Source organism: Peromyscus eremicus, chromosome 8a (genome assembly GCF_949786415.1).
Source record: "Peromyscus eremicus chromosome 8a, PerEre_H2_v1, whole genome shotgun sequence".
NCBI lineage: Eukaryota > Metazoa > Chordata > Mammalia > Rodentia > Cricetidae > Peromyscus > Peromyscus eremicus.
The window spans coordinates 35,600,933-35,623,248 of record NC_081423.1 but is presented as its reverse complement, the minus strand read 5'-3'; the positions used below and the strand labels follow the sequence as shown (position 1 = coordinate 35,623,248).

The 22,316-nt window shown below is 47.2% G+C and overlaps 1 long non-coding RNA gene across 1 annotated transcript in view; it reads right to left on the bottom strand.

Annotated features, from left to right (window-relative positions):
* Positions 1–264: 264 nt before the first annotated feature.
* Positions 265–22,316, bottom strand: part of LOC131916020 (uncharacterized) — a 32,695-nt gene continuing 10,643 nt past the window's right edge. Inside the window, exons 2-4 of the long non-coding RNA XR_009380489.1 lie at positions 21,110–21,177; positions 2,816–2,934; positions 265–821 (exon numbers count right to left, since the gene is read on the bottom strand). This is a non-coding gene — a long non-coding RNA (uncharacterized LOC131916020). The remainder of the gene's footprint in view (positions 822–2,815; positions 2,935–21,109; positions 21,178–22,316) is intronic.

Genomic DNA, 22,316 nt, shown 5'->3' with positions numbered 1-22,316 from the left:
CTTGAAGTTCAAGGGAGACACTGAGGCAGGATGTCCTTTCAGGTAGAGAGTTACTAACAGAATTATTAATGCCATAGACAGACAGGCATGATCAGGGCTGGGGAGAGTTCAAACCCATGATGCACAGTGGAGGGTCCCATCCTAAGAATATGTAAATAAGAGGATGATGTAAGAGGGAGGGGCATAGAGTGGTACCCATTACACGGGCTGCCATGTGATGTGCCAGAGGCTGGCAGAGCCTGGGCCTGCAAACTTCTTTGGGGCGGTGAGTTTATCTATGAGGGACTAGAGATTCACATCTTAGTTGAGGGCCCCACCATTTCCTTTAGCTGTAAGAAAGAGGTGGCAGGTGGACGTGGCCTGAACAGCAGTCTGGACTGGAGTCTGACACTGACTAGTCTAATGACTTCTCCAGCAGTATCAAGAACATGACCGTGGCCCAGCCTCACCGCATCTCAGCCCTAGTGAGTGAGTACGGGCCACGCCACCAGCCAGTCTCGAGCCCATCTCCAGCCCCACAAGCCATCAACTGCCACCAAGCCTTTGACTTTTGACGTGTAGAGGATGAGAAGCTTGGCTGTGTGGGAAACTTGCTTCGTCAGCAGGAAGTGGAATGATGTACATGGAGCTGGAAACTCCCCCCATGGATCTCATTTTATTAAATTTTAAACTTTAATAAAACAATTACACATTGCAAGTGCCAGCCCTGGGCTCCCTGTCCTTACTATCCCTCCGTCACAAGCTTCCCGGGAACCTTCTGGCTGGTAGGATCTTCAGTTTACAAGGCTTTCTTGGGGTGTTAGCGTAGGATCCTCAGAGCCCTGGGTTGGAGATGGGGGAGAAGGGGAGCCAAGAGAGGGTAGGTGCTTCAGCAGATGGGACCCCGACAGGACACAGGCTAGGCATGATCCAGGTAATTAACGTGAGATTTCTGGTCCTTTAAGACAGGACACTGGCATCATGGGCTCTACCCAGGAAGACACTGGCTACATAGAAAACCAGCTCTAACACCAGGGTTAAGAGCTGGCACCCCCACGTTTCCTAGCCAATGCCCCAGACTACCGAGAGTCAGAGTGCCTGGGACATTTTCGGCTGATTCACTGTTCAGCCACCCATTCCTTGGTGATAGGCAGGGTGCTGAGGAAGATAATCCCATCGTCCCTTCCCAACGCTTCTCAAGTACTCCCTCATCTTCTCTTCCCAGGCTGCAAGCCAGCCTCAGACTCAGCAGGCAGCCTCTCAAACGCATTTTTTTTTTAATATAAGAACTAACCAAGTGTGGTTAGTTTAATTTCTAACTTGACATAACCTAGACTCACCTAGAAAAGAGTCTCAGTGAGGATCTGTGAGTGACCATCCTAATTAATTCATTAATGTTGTAAGACCTCAGCCCACTATGGGTAGCATCAGCCCCTAGACAGAGGGTCCTGAACTGTCCAAGAATGAAAAACTGGAGCTGAGCGCAGCAAGTCAGTGAGCATAAGCACGTTCGTTTCTCTCTGCTCTCGACTGAGGATGGGATGTGACTAGCGGTCTGCAGTTCCTGCCTTGACTTCCCCACTATGACTCACGGTAATCTAGAATTATGATCCCACATACACCCTTTCTCCCCTAGGGGGCTTTTTCTGTCAGGATATATTTGACCACAGCAACAGAAGCAGAACTAGAACACCAAGTCGCTCCCAAACTGGCAACATCCCCAGACTCCCCTCCTCCTGTCTCATGGTCCAGGCTCCTCATTAGTTCTCCCTCCCTCCCTTCTCTCTGCCAGACTCAACTAAAACACCCTCTTCTAAAAAGTCCCCTTGTGAAATCCTACAGAGGCCCAAGGAACAATTCCTTAACCCCTAAAGCTCTCAGGACATTACAGAAAGTCCCTCTTCGGGAATCCTCATCACCCCCTGCTAGGAGCACAGTCAGCCTTGGCCATGCGGCTTTGTCTTTGCTAACTAGCAAGCTCTCAGCCACTAGGAACATCATCTTGTCATTTTGTAACCCTCCAGCCAGCCCCACACTGCCCCGCAATAAAAGGCAACATGGCCATTTGACAGGGAGGTCAGAATGGAGAGCTCGCAGGGAGCCAGATTCCAGGCGAAGGGTCCAAGAACCAGCTGCTAGGACCAGACAGATGCTAGACCACACTCTAGGGCAGTCCACCTCCCCTGCTCTCCATCAACAGTCCCCTCTTCTAGGGCCCTGTATCCATCTCCCTTCAGACCTAAATGTAAAGGAGAAAACTGAAGAATCAGAAGCCCAGGATTCACTTCTCCAAGCTTCGCCTGTCCTGATCTCACCACTACCACATTGGCTCCTGTCTGGGGAGATGACAGTATGGTTGCACTTACACCAGGAACAAGTGAAGTAAGATCCTTGCCCATGGAATGCGGTAGAGCCTTCCAACTCTGCTGTCACACAACAAGCCTCAAGATCCCTAGGTCCTAATCCCCAAACCCACCTCTCATCATGCTCTGAGTCACACCCTTGTCATTTTAGACTTCTATGGAACTGCCCTAGAAACAAGCTGGTGGGCTGGAGATGCGGCTCATTCAGCAGAGTGCTTATCTAGAATGCACGAGGCCCTGGGTTCAATTCCCAGTTCCACATAAACCAGGCATGAGGATAGACGCCTATAATCCCAGCACTTGTGAAGTGGGGGCTGGATATCCAGAAGTTCAAAGCCAACCTGGGAAGCATGAGACTATGTCAAAAAGAGAGGGAAGGTTGGGGAGGAGGAGAGAGGAAGAGCCAGATGAGATCAAAGAGTAAAGCTAGTGGCCAGAGAGCGTAGCAGTAAACTCTGAGTACAGGAGCTTACCAGGTTTGCCGACTCGTGATCTGCCCCATGTGCCCTGGCCCCCAACCTCACGCTCTTTCTGGAACTCGGAGCTTCTCAAGCACTTCTTGCCACAGTATCTTTTTTTCCAGGCCAAGGATCTTGTTGAAAGAACAACAGAGAAGAGAGAAAGCTCTGTCAGTCTCAGCCCGCAACCATGGTTGCTCCATCAACCTGTGTGCTTCCACAGGAGAGCTGTCTCCTGGCTCCCAGCACACGGACTAACTGGCTGAATTCCACCAACGTCCCAGGAATCCCTGTTTACACTATCAACACCCCCAACTACTGGGTAAGAGTTTAGGGGACCCAGGGATGGCTGTTTCCTTCACTTCCATTCTAAGCCCTTTCAAGGATGAGTTTCCTTCAATTCTCTATGGTTTTCAAGGATAAATATGTTTTTTTCAAATTAAGAAAGATTCCTCTCTGTTCTTTCTCTGTACCAAAGGGCAAGAATGCTTTACACTGGGGAGAAGCATGGAGAGAGATGGTTCAATTAGATTTACGAGGTAAACCCACCAAACCCCCTCTTTTGTAATTGGAAGTAATGAACTTTAATAAAAAGAAAAAAAAACACAGCGAAGCCCCTTCAGTGTTGGATCAGATGTCATGGAAACTCATTTGAGCACTGTCTTTCAAGTTTCGCTCCTTTAGGGCATTGTGATATGTGGGAGGCCCAGGAAGAGTAGAGGGGTTAATAGCCCTGACTCTCTCTCTCCTCTCTCTCTCTCTCTCTCTCTCTCTCTCTCTCTCTCTCTCTCTCTCTCTCTCTCTAATCCTCATCAGGACAAGATGCCTACCATACCCACACCCCAGGTCTCTGCTGCCCAAAGCCAGTTCCAGCCTTCAAAGTCACACACACACACACACACACACACACACACACACACACACACACGACCTAGGGATGCCCAGCTGCAGGGCCCCCAAAGTCCTTCTATCAAAAACAGGTAGTCTCCAATGACCTCTCCAGCCTCAGAGTGCTCTCAGCCTGGCCCAGGACCTCAGGAATAAGTTTCACTCAACACAAGTAAACACACCTTCTAGTATCTTCTACCCCAAACAGTAGCTCTTCCTGATTTCCCTGGTCTTCTTTTCAGTGTTTTTTTTATTACAAAAGTAATGGATGCTCATTATAGAAAATTCAAAAAATATAGATAAGCAATAAGAAGAAAATGAAAATACCTCATAACATCACTGTTCCAAAATCGCATTAGCACCTTGGTTTATAGCCCTCCACGCATTTCTCTATGCATATAAAGACAAATTTTTGTTTTCATGGGTTTTTCTTCTTTGTGCAAAAAAATGGGATCAGAATGTGGACTTTTTATATCTTATACTGTTAAGGGGATGTCGATCCCATGACTCTCCTCCCTGCTGAAAGTAATTTCTGGGTGTCACTGGACTTGGGGTGTCTCCTTCAAGTGTCCTTCATGGGCCAGTCTCCTAGCCTTGCAGAAGCGTCCAAACCCAGCCCTGAACTCTCACAAGGCTCCACGCTAGTCCAGGTTCCAATCCTAAACAGGTCAAAGAGGGTAATTGGCTCTGGTCACCATATGTTCACACTGTGAGCATGTCTGAGCCAAGTTCAAGATCAGCATCCTCTCTGAAGTCTACATCCATCAGTCACAGGGATTGGCTGATGACAGCGCATCCCAATGACCACACAGCCTTGGATAAGTGCAGTCACCATACAGTGTTCAAGACCCAAGTATTCAACAAATACACAAAGCCAGAATGAAAGCTCACCCCATAAGCCCAACTCTCAGGAAGCTGAAGCAGGAGGATTGCTTTGAGTTTGAGGCCAGCCTGGGATACAAAATGAGTTCTAAGCCAGGCTGAGCTACAGAGTGAAACCATGCCCCCCTCAAAAAAACCAATTGTTAAAGCAAAAACTCTCAATTTTCTCAAACATTATGGATATTCCTAGGTCTACACATAGTAATAAGAGATTTTTTTTTAGAAATATCAAAGATTTGTTAGAATTTAAAGGGGAAAAAATCAAGAAATCTAAATTAATTTATCTGAATCGAAGTCACTTGGGGAATATTCAAACACTCAGAATTTGGGGGACACACACCAGAGTTTCCAATTCAGTAAGCCTGGGGGTAGGGGCTGGGAATGTGCCAGGTTAAGGAGACCCAGAAGGGGTTGATAGGGCTGGTACCCAGCCTTTGAATGCCACTGCTAGGTAACTTCTAGCAAATGGTATTTAGGAGCAAGGCACACTAGCATCATGAACCCAGAAAGGGAGATTTGTGTCACCACTGTGGGGAGACCTTGACCTGGGGACTCCTCTATCTGTCCCCCACCAAGGAAAGGTCTCTGGACATTGGACACTGCTCCCCTGACTTACATCCAGGGGACATTATACCCTTTTTTTCCCCCTACAATGAAGCCATTAATTAACCTTGGGCCTTAGACACTGCTTTTTCTCACACTGTACCGCGGCACTGGTTGGTATCCAGGAGATGAAGGGCTGTCAGGAACGCAGCCAAACTGGTGAGTGTCTGCAGCCCTGGGGAAGCCACACCGAGTTAACTAAATGCAGGAAGCAGACATCTGTCCATGCGGCCCTCTCTGTCCCCCAACTGCTCACCCTGCAGCCCCATGTCACCTGGGCAGCTCTCTCTCTCTTCAGCAACATGTCAATCATTCCTTTTGCTTCCGCTGTCTACCATGTTGTCTCACCATGCCAACTTAGAGAATGACATTAAACCACGCACAGTGATGCTAAGCAGTCCGTGCCAAGACAAAGGGGCACACCAGGGTCACGGGTGCATCTGTGAGGCGTTCAAATAAGACTCAAAGGTGGTGAACGTAGAACATAGACTCTATCAAACAAGACAGGAAAATGGTTGGGGATGTGGACCTTGAGCCCCTGGAGTTGGATGCAGGTTCTTGCTGGGCTTAACTAACTCAACCTCTCTGGTCTTCTATTATCCAGAAGGGAGTGTATTTCTCATGACTGTAATAACATGCCTGACAAAACCAAGTCAAGAAAAGAAGGACGTATTTTAGCTCATGGTTCAAAGGAACACAGGCCACAATGGCAGGGAAGGCCTGAGTGCGGGAGTGTGACACCGCTCGTCACATTGTATCCACGTTCAGGAAGCAGAGAGAGACAGTGTTGCAGCTCAGCTCTTTCTCTCCTTTTGATTCAGTCCAGACCCCAGCCCATAGAATGGCAGGTATACACGATCATGGTGGGTTTTCCTCCCTCGGTTAAATCTCTTTGGAAAAGCCCTTAGACATGCCCAGAGATGTGTCTCCTTCGTGACTCTACATCCCATTGTGATGACAAGATTATCACAAGAAGGTAGGCAGGTCCTGAGACTACCTGTGGTGTGGTGCATCTGCCTTCAAGATTTGCACCCCTGTGAATCCTGTGCATATGATGCTTTGGAGTTTGAACTGTTTGGCGTCATTTGTTACACAGCAGTAGCTAACTAACACAGTGTAGCTAGTAACAGTGCCTGACTAAAGAGGCCTTGCAAAAACCACATAGGGTAACACAGGTAGAGCTCCTATACAAAGCATGACACACTAATTACAACTAATTGGAACAAAATACACCTGCTTCCCACAAGTGGGAAACCCCAGCCTGATAACTTCATTTGGAGTAATATAGAGCTGCAGGGAGAAAGATCTAGAACCCACATGACAGCCTCCTAATGTCACCATAATAAATGACAGAAAATTTATTTGCTTGAAATAATACAAATATATTCCCTTCAGCGCTTAGGAAGTCACCAGTTTAAAGTAGATGACGCTTGGCTAGAATGACAGTACAAGCCCAGCTGCATCCTCCCCTCAAGCCCTCCTCCTGCTGCCACCACCACCCCACCCCACCCCCGCCGCTTCTGATACTCCTGTCTCTCTTTAAAAGACCCCTGTGACTTCAGGAGGCCCACCTGGAGAGATCAGCACACTCTGCCTGTCTCGAGAGTTCTAGTTAATCACCTCTTCAAAGTCCTTGGCCAGGCAAGGGTGGATAGGCACAGGTCAGGGACTACACCGAGGTATGGCTTGGCCTATCAGAGTGGGGTCCCCCACCTTGTTTTCTGAGTTTCCCTTTCTCCAGGCAAAGCATCTCCAATGCCTTCATCCACAGTCCCCTTCCATGTTTCCCAGCCCCCCCCCCCCCCCGCCACCTGATTCCATAAAAACCAAGGTGAGAGAGAAAAATCTTGACACTGTTTTCCCACAGGACTGAATTTAATAAGTGAAGACTTGGGTTCTCACACATTTTCCAACACTTCAGGAAAACAAACAGCATAGCCTGCTTCCCCGCTAACATCGTTATCAGCACGAAAACCACTTCCTATTCCAGTCGGCGCGAAGTTGCTCACATGAAGAAAGGTGAATTATTCAGTGCGGTGTTTAACTGCCATTTAATATTTGATCCATTAGCATCCTTTGATCCGTTTCCTCGCAGTGGGGTGTCCCTGGCTGCCACAGCAGGGTGAACTCGGCTTGCTGTTTGGGTGCGTGTACGTGTGCACGCATATGCATAAAGGGAGACAGAGGCTCCTACACCGAGTGCATCTCTGTGCACACCTGAGACCCATGGGAGGCACACACAGCACACAAGGGCCACAAGTGAGGACAAGCAGAAGCTTGCCCTCAGTAGGGTAGCCATCTCCCTGGGAGCCATAACCACACTCAGCTGAGAGCGGTGGAGTTCTCCATGGTCCCTGTCATCCTTCCACAGAGTTCAACAGCACAAAGCCTGGCACTGGGCCCATGACCAGCTACGGTCAAAGAAACGGATGGCTCAGATTTGAGGACCCAGGGGAACCTCCAGTTCCAGATCGCCTGTAGGTTTGGACTCTGCACAGTGCCACCTCCCACCCGCAGCCACACAAGGACTGTGGAGGAGTTGCGGATCCTAGAGAGAATGTTCTTTGTCCTAAAAAGGGAGTTAATTAATCCCCCTCAGGCAGACTGTCTTCTGCTCCACCAGTTTGTCACTTGCCGGAACCGGATGCCCAGATCCTGAGTTTCTGAAATGGGAATTCTGCAAGAGGGGAACACTATGTGTGACTGAGCAGGGGGAAGCATGGCCCCTCTCTCAAATATATGTACAGACACATACATATACACACACACACACACACACACACACACACAGGTTAGACACAGAGATATTCACAGACATACTTAGAGACATATATATGCAGATACACAGAGACAGACATACAGATGTACACCATAGAGAGACCAGAGAGACACACACATAGCACAGAAACACAGAGACAGATATGCAGATAAACACACATATAGACACACAGACACACAAAGGCACAAATACACACAGACATGCAGATATATACACACACATAGGTACAGACATAGACACACAGACAAATGTACACAGACAGACATAGACACAGATATACAGAGAAACACATTGGCACTAAAGCGGAGACACACATATGTAGGCACAAACACACATATAGAGGCACAGAGATAGACACAAAAAATACATAGGTACAAATGCACAGAGACACACAGATATATATATACACACAAATGTACATAGGCACATACATGTACACACAGGCACATACATATGCTGTATACATACATAAACAGAGACTTGCATATATACATATAGAGATGCATACAGAAACAGCTATTTAAACATACAGAGCTATATAGATCCATACAGACACACACAAGCACATACTCAGACATATATACAGAGATATACAGACATGTGTATATATATAACAGACACACAGCATTACAAGGATATACACAGACAGACAAAAAATGTGCACACATACACTGACACAACATAGGTACATACATGCACAGAGATACACAGGTAGGTAGGCAGACAGACACACCCCTCCAGAACCCACACAGTCATACCCAGGCATCTGGGGAGCTAAGAGGACTGGCCCTCAGAAGTCCCCAGGCACCCACAGAAAGAGGGTGGGGGTTGGGGGGAGGGCTTCCAGTCAGATGGGGCAGGGACCTGGTCATGCCACCAGTATTCTTCTGTGCCTTCTAACATTCCCACAGCCACAGGGACCTGCGGGGGCCACCTAACAAACTACATTGGCACAGGCTGGTGTCAGAGCGAGGTTTAGTCTTTGCACTGGGATGTGAATTTCTGGGTATCTGTTTACTTGTCCCCAACTGTGAGAGGCAAAGAGGCTTTTGCTGATTGGGTATTATTTTTTTGTTTTGTTTTGTTTTTGTTTTTGTTTTTGTTTTTTCGAGACAGAGTTTCTCTGTGTAGCTTTGCGCCTCTCCTGGAACTCACTTGGTAGCCCAGGCTGGCCTTGAACTCACAGAGATCCGCCCGGCTCTGCCTCCCAAGTGCTGGGATTAAAGGCGTGTGCCACCACCGCCCGGCCTGATTGGGTATTATTAAACACAGTCATCAGCCACCTTCTGCATCTGTCATTGATTGAGATAAATGAACTATTTTTTTTTCCTAGAAAAAAAAAATGAGCACCTAATTAAGCCACTTTGGTGCCACATTCTCCACAGTAGAGGAAAGTGAGAGACAATTCCCTGGCACCCATTATTTTAACTTATGGAGAGCAACCCTGGCACCATTTTAAGGGTTATTGAATTTTCATAGGCTACCATCAGCTTCCACATTCTCCTGGGTAATAGAGATCGGAATTCAGAGAGGTTTTATGGCCTCCTTCAAGAGGCTCTTTCCTCCAGATTCCTCAGAAACCAGACCGAGAGAGAAGGGAAGGAAGCAAGAAGTCAGCAGAAGGGAAGAGAGAGGAGACAGTGCCTGTTCTCCTCAGCTGAAGCTAAGCTGGGAGCCATCGCTGCCCAGCAACCCACAGATCTACACTTGGCCTCTCTGCAGCTGTGGTGAACTGGGCCGGGGAGACCGGGGTAGGGGTGGGGGGTTGAGTTTGCACAGCCTGCCTCACCTTTTGTGCCAATGGTCCACCCCCTTTTCTCCACAGGCTCACCCCCGACTTGGGACAATAAACTCAGAGCCTCCACTTAATGTACCCTGAGAAGACCCTCAGTGTGAAAATAACCGAGAATCAACTCCTTCAACAGAAGACCCTCTCTACTCCGCCTCCCAGGCAAGGCCCAGGCTCCTGTGACCTTGCTTCAGTGACAGCTGGCCTGAGCCATACCACATTTCCTGGTGGTTGAGTGAGAGGTGGTCACAGAGAATTTCTCTCTTTCCTGGTAGTGGAAAAACCAAAGCCCCGAGCCATTAAGCTTCCTCAGGCTAGACCACAGAATGCTGGTGGCTTCTGCAACTGACCAAAAACAAAGCAAAAGGAATCAAGGAAGTCCAAGCCCTGTGACTCTGCGGATGTGTTCAAGAACTCACAGCAGGCTGGGCAGTGGTGGCGCACACCTTTAATCCCAGCACTCGGGAGGCAGAGGCAGGCGGATCTCTGTGAGTTCGAGGCCAGCCTGGTCTACAGAGTGAGATCCAGGACAGGCTCCAAAGCTACACAGAGAAACCCTGTCTCGAAAAACTAAAAAAGAAAAAAGAAAGAAAGAACTCACAGCAGCTATGGTCACCTGCACAACATCAGCCCTTAGCTGAGGAACTATCGGCCACTAATGGCTACTGGGGAAGGGAGAGGTATTTTTCTTCAACTCCTTGGCTAAATGTGTTCGTTGCTCTTCTCATTGCTCTGAGAAAAGCACCTGAAGGAAGAGTTTGTTTGGGCTCATAGTCTGAGAGCACAGTCCAGCATGGAGGGAAGAAATGGTGGCGGGCACTGCCATAACCAGTTACGCGGAACGGTAGTCAGGGAACAGAAAAAGATGAATTCTGGCGCTCAGCTCCCGTTCTCATTTATTCGCCTTGGGAATAATTCCTACTGACTACCTTGTCCCAGACTTGACTGGGATAACGCAGGGATGTAGAAAATAAGGTACATGCCCTTGGTAACTTCAGGATCAAACCACAGAGGAAGAACTGGAGCAGTCACACAGGTCTCCAGAGACCCGATACTGCCTGCTTAGCACCGATTCTTTGAGGATTCTCATACAACCTTATCTGTGACCCGAAACTTGTCACAATGTATCCTCTTCAGCCTCATTCATTCTCATCATCTCAGCCCCCAGGCAAGGCCCTAAAGCTGCAGACAAAAATAAGAAAGAAAAAAAGAAAAGAAAAGAAAAGAAGAGGGAGGGAGGGAGGGAGGGAGGGAGGGAGGGAGGGAGGGAGGGAGGGAGGAAGAGAACCACTCAAGATACCCAAACATCTAACAGGAGAGGCAGAGACTCAAGAGACTGGCACGTGTGTGGTGAGTGATGAGGTGAGCCCTGTTGGGGAGAGAGCCGCAACTGAAGAATTCTCTAGGTCAGATCGGCCTGTGTGCATGTCTGTTGAGGACTGTCTTGATTGTGAATTGATGTAGGAAGATCTAGCCCATTGTGGGTGGCACCATTCCCTAGGCAGGGAACCCTGGACTACACAGGACAAGAAAAAGCTAGATACAAAAAGCAGGCAACATGGATGCATTCCTTTCCCACTCCTGTGGATGTGATGTAATTAATTGCTTAAGTTCCTGCCTTGACTTTCCCTCAATAACAGACTATACCCCAGAATTGTAAGCTAAAATAACCCTGTTTGCTCCCTGTTACATTTGGTCAGGGTGTGTATTACTTATCTCTTGTTTCTATGATAAAATATCATACCCCAAAGTGACTTACGGAAGAGTTTATTCGGACTTACGGTTCCAGAGAGGGCATCCATAATGGCCTGCTGCCAGGCCTCCCCATCAAGAAGCTGAGATCACATCTTTATCCACATGCAGAGAGTTTAAAGAATGAACTGGAAGTGGAGTGGGGTTATAAACTCTCAAAGCCCCAGTGACATGTCCTCCAGCAAGATTCCTCTCAAACAGCATCACCAACCAGGAACTAGGTGCTCAATGACACGAGCCTGCTGGGAGCATTTTTCATTCAAACTACCACAGACCATCTTATCACGGCAATAGAAATGAAACTAAAATACAGGGCCGCTGCTCTGAAGAGCCAGGTGAGCCTTCTGGGAGAGAAGAGATACTGAGTCAGGACTGGATCACACAGGGCACTGGAAACATAGAAGGCTGACCGTGTAAGGAGTCCAGAGAAGCCACCGGGGATGGACCAGAGATGAGAGTAGGCAAGAACACAGTATGAGAGCCTGAAGCAGCCTTACGGGGGTCTTCTGACATTCAGTTAAATACTGTGGTGCCATTCTGCCTTGACTCCCCAAGGCTGACAGTGGGCCATCATTCTGCTTTTTGCAAATCCCTGGCCTTCTCAGAGGTCCTTCCATGTGCCCATGCATGGTGAGGGGTATTCGTTTCCTCTGTTCTCTTCCAGAACAGGTCGTCCAGGTCACAGTGTCAGGGTGAGCACACAGGTGGAATTATGTCACAGAACCCCTCCCTGCCAGACAGTACCACAGATCTCAGACACAACTGATGATCCTCTGCTTCCTCGCTTGGCAGCAGGGGAATGGCCTTTGAGAGGGAGGAAGAAGCCCCTTTAAAGAGAAAAACCCGGCGGAACTACATCTTTGATCAAAGGACAAAAAGGGCAGAAATCAGGGCCTCGCCTGCCTTCCTCTATAACCCCAAACCTCACTGCTTTCTGCCCCGACCTGCAGCCTTCCTCTCCTGACCACATCCTCTCCTCCCCTTGTCCCACCCGCCTCCTTTAGGAGCCATCCTTGTGCCTGTGGTCCAGGAAGACGTCCCTCTCCTCTGCCTTCTCACTAAGCCCTCCAGGACCACAGTGCTGCCCCTCAAGTATACCCTAAACCTATGACTCCCAAAGGTAACCCATGTGGCAGAAGAGTGCCTGCTGAGGATCTGGGTAACCCCCCAGTCTAACTAGTCTCTCTGGCTACTGGTCCCATAGGTTAATAGCCCCTGCCCAACCAGGGGTACCGATGCTTTCAGGGATGCCAAGTACTGCCCTGGCAGTGAAGGGACAGCAGGAATCAGAAGCCCTGCTCCTTAGCCCACAGAACCCACGGGGCCCACGGAGCCCACAGAACCCACGGGGCCCACGGGAGCCAAGGGCCTACTAAAGGTGACTGCTAAGCAGCAATGTAGCGCTCAGGCCAGGAGCTGGAGCATGGCCTCACTGCTTCTTCCTCTGTCCACTTTGGGGAGACTTGCCGCGCTGCCACCCCACAATCTCATTCAACTCCCCTAGCTTGCAAGGAAGTGCCTGGGACTCCAAAGGCTGCAGCTACACTCCTCAGCCAACCTGGACTCGCCTGCGTGCGCGCGCGCGCGCATGTCTGTGTGCGCGTGTGTGTGCTTGTGCGTGGCCCATCCCTGAATTTTCAAAGATTTCTTTCAACTTTACAAAATAATGAAGTCTCTCCCATAAAAATAGCCCATCGGCTTCAATCTGCCATTATATTTTTCCTGGGACCCTGGGTGGAGCGCGAGTGTAATCTGTAAGATAATATAAGCACTAATAACGTCTTCCAGAGACGCATTGCTCAGCCTGACAAACACAAACTGCTATTAGGGGTACATTTGTTAGCATTGATGGGGCCTAGATCACCCAGATTTGGCAACAAGACGAAAACAGGCTGATTTTTTTTCCCCTTCTAAGCTGTTCAGCTTCTGAAAAAATTAGCATAATGTGTTGAATGTTCCACACAAGTCTAAATTAGTCTTAAAAACTCCTTTGTGATTCCTCTCCCATTAAAGACTTTAAATATCGTTATCCTTCTTTAATAGAACAATTCATCAATGTAGTCCTCTAAAAGGTAAGCAATAGAGATGGATTAGATGGGGTGGGGATGTGTGCGTGATATAAAGAACACTCCAGCAGAATTAATATGCTAAGATCATACCAGACACTTAGTAGGTGCTTAATAAATGGATATTCTATTCACTGACTGAAATTCCTTTGTGTTTACAAAGTAAGTCCTTTCTGTATTGTTTGAAGATTTTAAAAGTCAGGAATGCTTCATCATCATTTTCAGTTTTATTTGAGGACTTGGAGGCTCCCAGGAAAAGCTTTTTCTTTCCAGACCCAAACTTCAGACTTTGACACAGCGCCACCTACTGCCGGCGTGTGACCACCTTCTCTCACACCATTCCCAAAGCCCTACAAGAGCACCAAGACATTTGTTTGCCAACATTCTACCAGACCCTACTGTGTGGGACAGACCCTGGACATCTAAGTATGTTCAGCCGACAAGAAACATGACCAGAGACTAAAGACTAAACGGGGTGATGCCCACCACAGATGCAGGCCCTAAGTCCTCCCCTCTGCCACTCAGACTCCTACACACACACCCAACACAGTCCTCAGGCCTCCCTTGGTTCGACTTCCCTGTGTTGGAGGGACAACCTCTGGTCTCTGGTCATAAAGGCAGCTCCAAATAGGAGCACTAACAAAGCTCTGGCAGGTTCTCAGCTCAAGGTTGCTCTTCCTATTGCAAACAGGTTGTATCCTCCTGTCAACCAGAGACTCAATTAAGCTATTGATCTGACTGTAAAATGGGCATTGATAAATCAATACAATTCGGTGCCATAGATAAACATTGCACATCATCAGGAGGCACACGTGTGAGAATGATTCCACATGGGCTGGTATCGGGGGATCTCCCGCCTCAATATGGCTGAGAATGCCAAACACCATTAGGATGTACAGCGGTCTCTTCTGCCCTAAATTATTGCTATTCTCTCATTCATTCCACAACTACCTTTTGTGGGGACACTGGGACAACTGAGCCTCCCACACTGTTCCCAGGGGCTCAAAGCCTAGAGAAAAACTGGCAGAATCTTACTTGTGACATGGGATAGCCTGGTTCAAGAAAGCCCTGTGCATGTTGCACGGTTTCGCAACCTCGGTGACTTAAGTGGCCCCTGACATAGATTTTTGTCCCTGGCTCAGCTTTACAGCTGAGAACACAGAGGCTTAGAAAGACTTAGAGTGTGGAGGAGGAAATGGCTCCCGCCAAGTATGAGGACCTGAGTTCTGATCCAGGACATCCATGTAAAAAGCCAGGGACAAGAAACCCTAGGTAGCCCTAAAGAGGTAGAGATAAGAGGTGACGCACACCTTTAATCCCAGCACTTGGGAGGCAGTGGCAGGCAGACGTCTGTGAATTCCAGGCCAGCCTGACCTACAGAGCGAGATCCAGGACAGCCAGGGCTACACAGAGAAACCCTGACTTGAAAAATAAAAAATAAAATAAAATAAATAGGGCCCTGGAGCTTGCTGGCCAGCAAACCAACCAGTGATTGAACTCCTTACTTACTACTTAACTGGTGAGCGAACTCCTGAGTTGGTGAGAGATCCTGCCTCAAAAACCAAAGTGAAGGGCCAGTGGGATGGCTCAGTGGGTGAGGACACTTGCCATCAAGCCTGGCAATCTGACTTTGATCCCTAGGATCCACATACGGTGAAAGGAGAAAACCCACTTCTGGAAATTTATCCTCTGACCTCTACATACATGCTGTGGCATGAATGTGTGTGCATGTACACACACACACACACACACACGCACACACACACACACACACACACATACACACACAAATAAATAAAATTTTGTTAGGGTAAATAAGTTGAAGTGCAATAGAGGAAGACATGTCAATCTACCACTGGCCTACACAAACACATAAATACACACACACACACACACACACACACACACAAGGCTGAGTGAACAGACAGCAAATGTTGAGTGGGAATTTGAACCCAGACGGCCAACTTTAAAACCTATGCTCCTCCATGGCAGAACCAATATCTTGGATCTGATCTTGGAACAAGGTTTCCCTACAACCACAGACATCATCCCACCCCAGGGCAGCCAAGTACCACCAACCACAGAAGATGGGAAGTCATGAGGGCAGCGTTGCCTGACCTTAACAGCCCAGGTCTGAGACATCCTCTAACAGGCAGGTGGTCTGGGTACTCAGACACTGCCAAGCACCTACCCAACGTCCATGACCACCAACCTCCTTATGATCAGAGACCTGGTGCCATGAAGGCACTATGCAGCGAAGGGCTGGCCCATGTCCCAGCCCCACCACAGGATGTAAAACTAGATTAACTTCAGACCAATTAGGATGATTTTGTTCCTTCTGTTGATGGATGATTTAGGAAGAAATCCATGACAAAATTCTGGCCAAGGAGACATTGCTCAGAAACACAGGACTGCTGGAGGAGCAGCCGGGAGCGGTCTCTTAGCACTTAAATAGAGATGCACAGAGCACTTTCATCCGCCAGATTGGCAAGATACCAAGAGACTGAGAACACATTGTGTTGGTGTGGGGAAGTGGGCCCTTTAAATATTGCTGACGGGAGCGTGAACTGTGCGGATCCTAGAAGGGCAATTTGAAGATCGCTGTCAAGGTTACTAATGTACATCCCTCTTGCCTGAGCCATTCCACCTCTGGGAATTTCTCCTACAAGAATACTAACATATTTGCAGAATTGGTTATAATAGTAGATTGAAAACAACCTAAATATCTATCAAAAGATGACAGGTTAAACAAATAAGGTTATATCCGCAGAATGCAATATGACACAGCTATAAAACCATAGTGAAGGTACATTTTATATGTCAAAATATTTCAATAGGCAATAAAAACAAAATGTCAGAAAATGCATACAATATGCTATTGTTTGGCAAAATAGGGGTAGGATAGACAAAACTATACATTCACATTTTCTTGTTCATTGTTATATAAAGTAGTTATGGGAGAATATGAAGCCCAATTTACGGACAGATAAAGACAGGGATAAAAGGGACACATTCTATTATGTGCCTTTTAGCTTTGCAAACCTATGTAGATAACACTTACTCAAACAATTAGGTATCTTAAATAGAGAGTGGAGGAATTGCTCCAGACGGCTTAATCAGAAGATGCTTATCCTGCAAGCGTGAGGGGTTGGATCCCCAGAATCTGCAGAATTGGTCAGGCGTGGGGGTGCAGGCATTTAGAACCCCCAGAGCTGGGAGCAGAGACAGGCAGACTTCCAGGCCTTGATGGTCAGCCAGACTAGCTTATTTAGAGAGTTCAAGGCTAGAAAGAGATCATCCCCCCAAAAAAGGTGGACAGCTTTCTGAAGAACAACCCCTGAGGTTGTCCTCTGTTCTCCACATACTGTACACACACACACACACACACACACACACACACACACACACACTCACATAGAGGGGGTGTGCACCAGGCATTGTGGTACATGCCTGCAGTCCCAGCACTCCAGAAGCAGAGCCAGAAGGATTGCCACTCACTCCAGGACAGCCCAGTCTACCTCATGAGGTCTAGGCCAACCTGGACAGATGGACAGCAGAGATTTTCATCTTTTTTCCCTGAGGACATCCACATGCAAAAACATGGGCTGGCAGGAGCAGCTGGCATCTGCAAGAAAACATTCTTTGCTGGACCTAACAGGGCCATGGCACACCCAAACTCACAGCAGCTCTAACTGCTCAGGAGGGAGCCAGACAAAATCCTAGCATGGGCAGAGAAGGGAGTCATCAAGCCCCATCCCTGGTGGAGGAGATGGTGGTAACTGGCAGCTGCAGAGGGTGGGAGAGTCAGTTTGCTTCAGAGATGGGGTCCGTGCTCCAGCAGGTGGCCCGACCCCCATGCACACGCAGGCAGCGCTAAGTGAATTCAGTGGGATTAAAAAAGAGCACATGGGGTTGGGAGGGGGAGGAGGAGGACGGAGGCACAATTGGAAAGGAGGAAATGGTTTGCTGAAAACACGCTATATGCGTATACTAAACTTTCAAATGATAAAATAAAAAAGGCAAACAGTTCTGAAGCAGGTGGGAAGAAAGGAAAAGAATGTGGGCTGGTGTGACCGCAGGAGCCATTTTGTGATCGTGAAGGAGATCACACGGAGTGAGGAAATAGAAACGAACGGTGCCTTGATGATGATGCTGAGAATCAGTCAAAGCCAGACCCTGCCAGATGAGACAAATCTACTGGTTAAACCATTTGAGTTGGGTTTTTAGTTCAGTATACAACAGCATGCTATCAAGGAAACAGGATCCTTGTGAAAAGATTCTGGAAGCTGGAACTTCTGGAGACCGGAACTTGATGGCTGAGCAGATCAGGTCCGGATGAAACCTAATCCTGGTTTTGGATGAGGGAATTCATTCATGACCTAGATTCCCAGGGATTGGGATGGCTCAGAATCATCAGTAACTCCAGCGCCAGGAGATCTGGTGCCCTCTTCTGGCCTCCACAGGCACTGCAGGCACACGATGCACAAACGTAACATGCAGGCCAAACACCAAAGACCAAAGATGAGCAGTAAAGTAGTGGCCATCCCAGCTTTCACCCTCCCCAAGGTCACAGAATGCAAGGTCACAAAGGAGGATTGTAGACTGGCAGAGGGAGCAAATACTCACTCTTGCCCGAACCTCACTGGGGACAACACTTTGTTTTGTTTTGTTTTTTCCATTAAGACTCTTTCTGAGACAAGATGGTTCAGGAGGTAAAGGCACTTGCAGCCAAGACTGACTATTGTATTCAATCCCTGGGACCCACCTGGTGGAAAAAGAAAACCGACTCCCAGAGTTGTCCTCTGACCTTTACACACAAGCCATGACACATGTACATTCATATGTGCGCGCATGCGCGCACACAGACACACACACACACACAAATACAATTTTAAAGAGACTCTTGTGTTTACTGACTAGTACATATGTTTTTCTTTTTAAATCTTTGTCTTTAACCTTCCTCCTCCTCCCCTGCTTTCTGCCACTCTTTCCCTCCCCTCCTGCTCTCCCTATCTCTCCCCCCACCCCTTCCCTCTCCTCTTTCCAACCTTCACTTTCAACCATTCTCCTCTTTTCACTTTTTGAATACAACATTCTTTCCCTTTCTGTCACACAGAGATGAAGTGGTGCCCATCCCAACATAACACACAAATCTCAGCACAGAATGCGAGCATACAGAAAGAAAACACAAGGCAAAATGAATGCTACAAGAGCTGGTCTTCCAGCAAGGGGTGTAGTGGGTAGCTGGTCCAGCTTTGACCTGGAAGTACTACCCCCATTGAGGCTTCCGGTAACTGTCACACCTAGACAGGAGCCCTTAAGACCTGAGATCTGGATGTGCTGGCTCTCTTGGTTCCTGGTAAGCCTGGATGTTGGATGGTAGACCGTTCAGAGTTCTCCAGAGAACAACGCTGGACTGCACTTCACCTCTCCCAGACCCTGTAACCAATCCCTTTACTTGTTGTAAGTAAACCCCCCAAAATAAACCTCCCTTTTAACTTCCAGGAGTTGCCTTAATACTTCCACCAATAAAGGGGATCCAGAGATATGGATGTGGATGGAGTGTTGGAGAGAAAATCAAATGATTTTTTTTTTTAGACATCAGAGGACTGGGGTATAGCTCAGTACTAGGGGGCTTGCCTAGCTTGCACACAGTCTGGATTCAAACCCCAATACCAGAATATTTTAAAAATTAAAAAACAGATGAATGTGGTGGCTCATCTGAGCATTCGGAAGGCTGAGGCAGGGGGATGGTTATTAGTTTGGAGCAAGCCAGGGCTACATGGTGAGTTTGGGCTTTGACAAATAATTCCAATGCAAGGGGCACACAGATGGCATTGGTTGACCCAAGTAAGTCACACAACAAAACCAAGTCATGAATCTGAGAGAGGGATAGGTGGGGGTTGTTGGTTGATAGGAATGGAAGAGAAATAAGAGGGCAAGAGGAGAGTAATCAGCATGTGTTATATACATTATGAAAGACTCAAAGAATGAATGTTTTTATCTGAGACTCATGTTAACATTATTTAACCACAGCCTCATTCATCATAAGCATTTCATATTGAGTCCTTTGCAACCATTATATTATGGGTCATGCAGTTAGGATGATTCTGTAAGTCTTAGGCCTACATTTTGTCATGTCTGTCATTATTGGTGATTTGAAAAAAAAACTATTAGATCCAATATTGTCAAAGAACTTTTTAAAGCACGGCTTAAAGTGAGGTGGGAGAGTGACCGTGGGTGCTGGAGACATGGCTCAGAGATTAAGAGCATTTACTGCTCTTGCAGAGGACCTGGGTTCAAGTCCCAGCACCCATATCAGGTGGCTCAAAACCAACTATAATTCCACATACAGGGGATCCAACATCCTCTGGCCTCTTCAGGCACCTACTTATACCTGATACAGATCAACTCACACATATACATAAATAAAAATAATAAATCTTAAATAAATAAAACATAATGGAAAACCTCACCAGCACACTAAACCAGGAAGAGGTAATTCCAGAGCATGTAGGCAAAGCTGCCACATTAGGCTGTAAACACTAAACCAGGGAGAGAGAATTCCAGAGCATGTAGATAAAGCTGCCGAATTAAGCCATTCAGACAATAATAAAGGAACAGAAGTTGTGAACAAGACATGTAAGACCTCTGGGACACAATTAAAAGATAACAGGCATTTTTTTCTCTAGAACAATTGCAGACTAGAGGTATAGAACCCTAACGCTTTAGTCTGAATGTGAATGTCCCCAACAGGCTCATGTGTTGAAACACTTGGTCCCCAGATGTTCACACTGTTGTGGAACCTTTGCATTAGAGGGTCTGGCTGGCTGATATGAACCTCTAGGAGCAGATCTTGACAATTATAGCCCAGCATTACTTTAGGCCAAGCCTCCTGTTCTCTGATCTACCAAGATGTGAGCAGGCTACACTACAAGCTCCTGCCATCCCAGACAGAAGCTGATACTACCACCATATTGGCCATCTGTCAATATGGCCTGACAGTCCCTAAACCATGACGCTGTGTAAACCTTCTCTTTGGTGACTTGTTTCTGTCAGGTATTCTATCACATCAATGGGAAGGGACTAATACCTACACACTGAAAGCATCAAACAAATCACAAATTGTACAAAAGATAGGACAGTCAGTTGTTTAGAATCCCAAACAGACATGACCATAAAAGCACTTCCCCATGCCATATTAGAGATAAAACACAAAAAGTGTAGAACAAAGGAAGAATACTGAAAACTGGCAGAGAAATACCAACTCACTTACAAAGACAAAGAGCCTTGGGTACTGATGAGTTGGTAGCATGCCTGTCCAGGATGCACAAAGCCTTGGGTTCAATCCTCAGCATCACACCACACATGGTGGCACATGCCTACAATCCTAGGACTTTAGAGGTGGAGGCAGGAGGATGAGAAGTTCAGGACCATTCTTGTTTATGTGACAAGTTCATAAGACCTCATAAAAATATATATGTACATTTACTTATTTAATTATATTATATATGTACATATATATATGTCAACAGAAAAGGCAAACTCACCAGGCCAGCAGCAGATTTACAACAGAAAGTCTCAGAGCCAGGTGAGCAGGGGGTGGCATTATTCGAGCCTGAAAGAGAATAGGTACAATCCAGATTGCTATCCCAGCAGTTATCCTCCAGAATAAAAACAGAAATAAAATCTTTCCAAGATAAGCATAAACTAAAGAATCCATGGCCACTAAGTCAACACCAGAGAAGATACCTAAAAACACCCTGTAGAGATGAGAGAGATAACCATGGCCACAACAGCACAGGAAAAAATAAATCCCACTGAAAGAGTAAATAAGCAAATGAAAATTAGGAAAGTATCATATCTTAGGAGCAGAAAATAGATCACAAGACTAGTATATACTTTTCAGTTGTAACTCTGAATAGGGATGCCCTTGATGCTCCAAATAAAAGGCACAGACTAAGCCCAGCATCATGGTACATGCCTGCAATCTCAACACTTGGGAGGCTAAGGCAGGAGTATTGTGCATTCAAAATGAGCCTTGGCTACACAGAGAAACTCTGTAAAAGAAAAAATATGGAGGCTGGAGAGATGGCTCAGCAGTTAAGAGCACTTTAGTGACCTAAAGCAACTTAGGGGAGAAAGAGTTTATTGACTTAACACTTCCAGGTCATAGTTCATCATTGAGGGAAGTTGGGGCAGAAATCTGAAGCAGAAACCATGAAAGAATACTGTTTACTGGCTCACTCGCAGGCTTGCTTTCTTATACAGACTAAGACAACCTGCATAGGGAATGGGGCTGCCCATAGGGGGCTGGCCATAGTGGGCTGCATCTTCCCACATCAATTATCAATCAAGACAATTTCCCACAGACATGCCCACAGGCCAATAGGATCTGGGCAATCTCTCAACTGAAACTCCCTCTCAGATGAATCTAGGCTGTGTCAAGGTGACAGCTCTAACTAGGACACCAGCCCGTGCCACTGAGAGGCTATGGAACCAACCTCATGGGGAAAAGTTAGGCCATGTAGGACAGGCCCTTGAAGAAGGTATTAAGACACTGTCCCTTCCTGTGTGTGGAGCACAAGCCCCAGGGGATACCCCCAAAGACTGATGAAAAAACTACAATGAAAATCTGCTGGAGAACAGTGGTCCAAATGGGGAGACATTGGAAGCCTCTTTAATGGCTGCACCCAAAACAAATGAAGCAAGCAGATTTCCTGGTGTAGTTGAAATATTCAGAGACTGTCAGTTCCG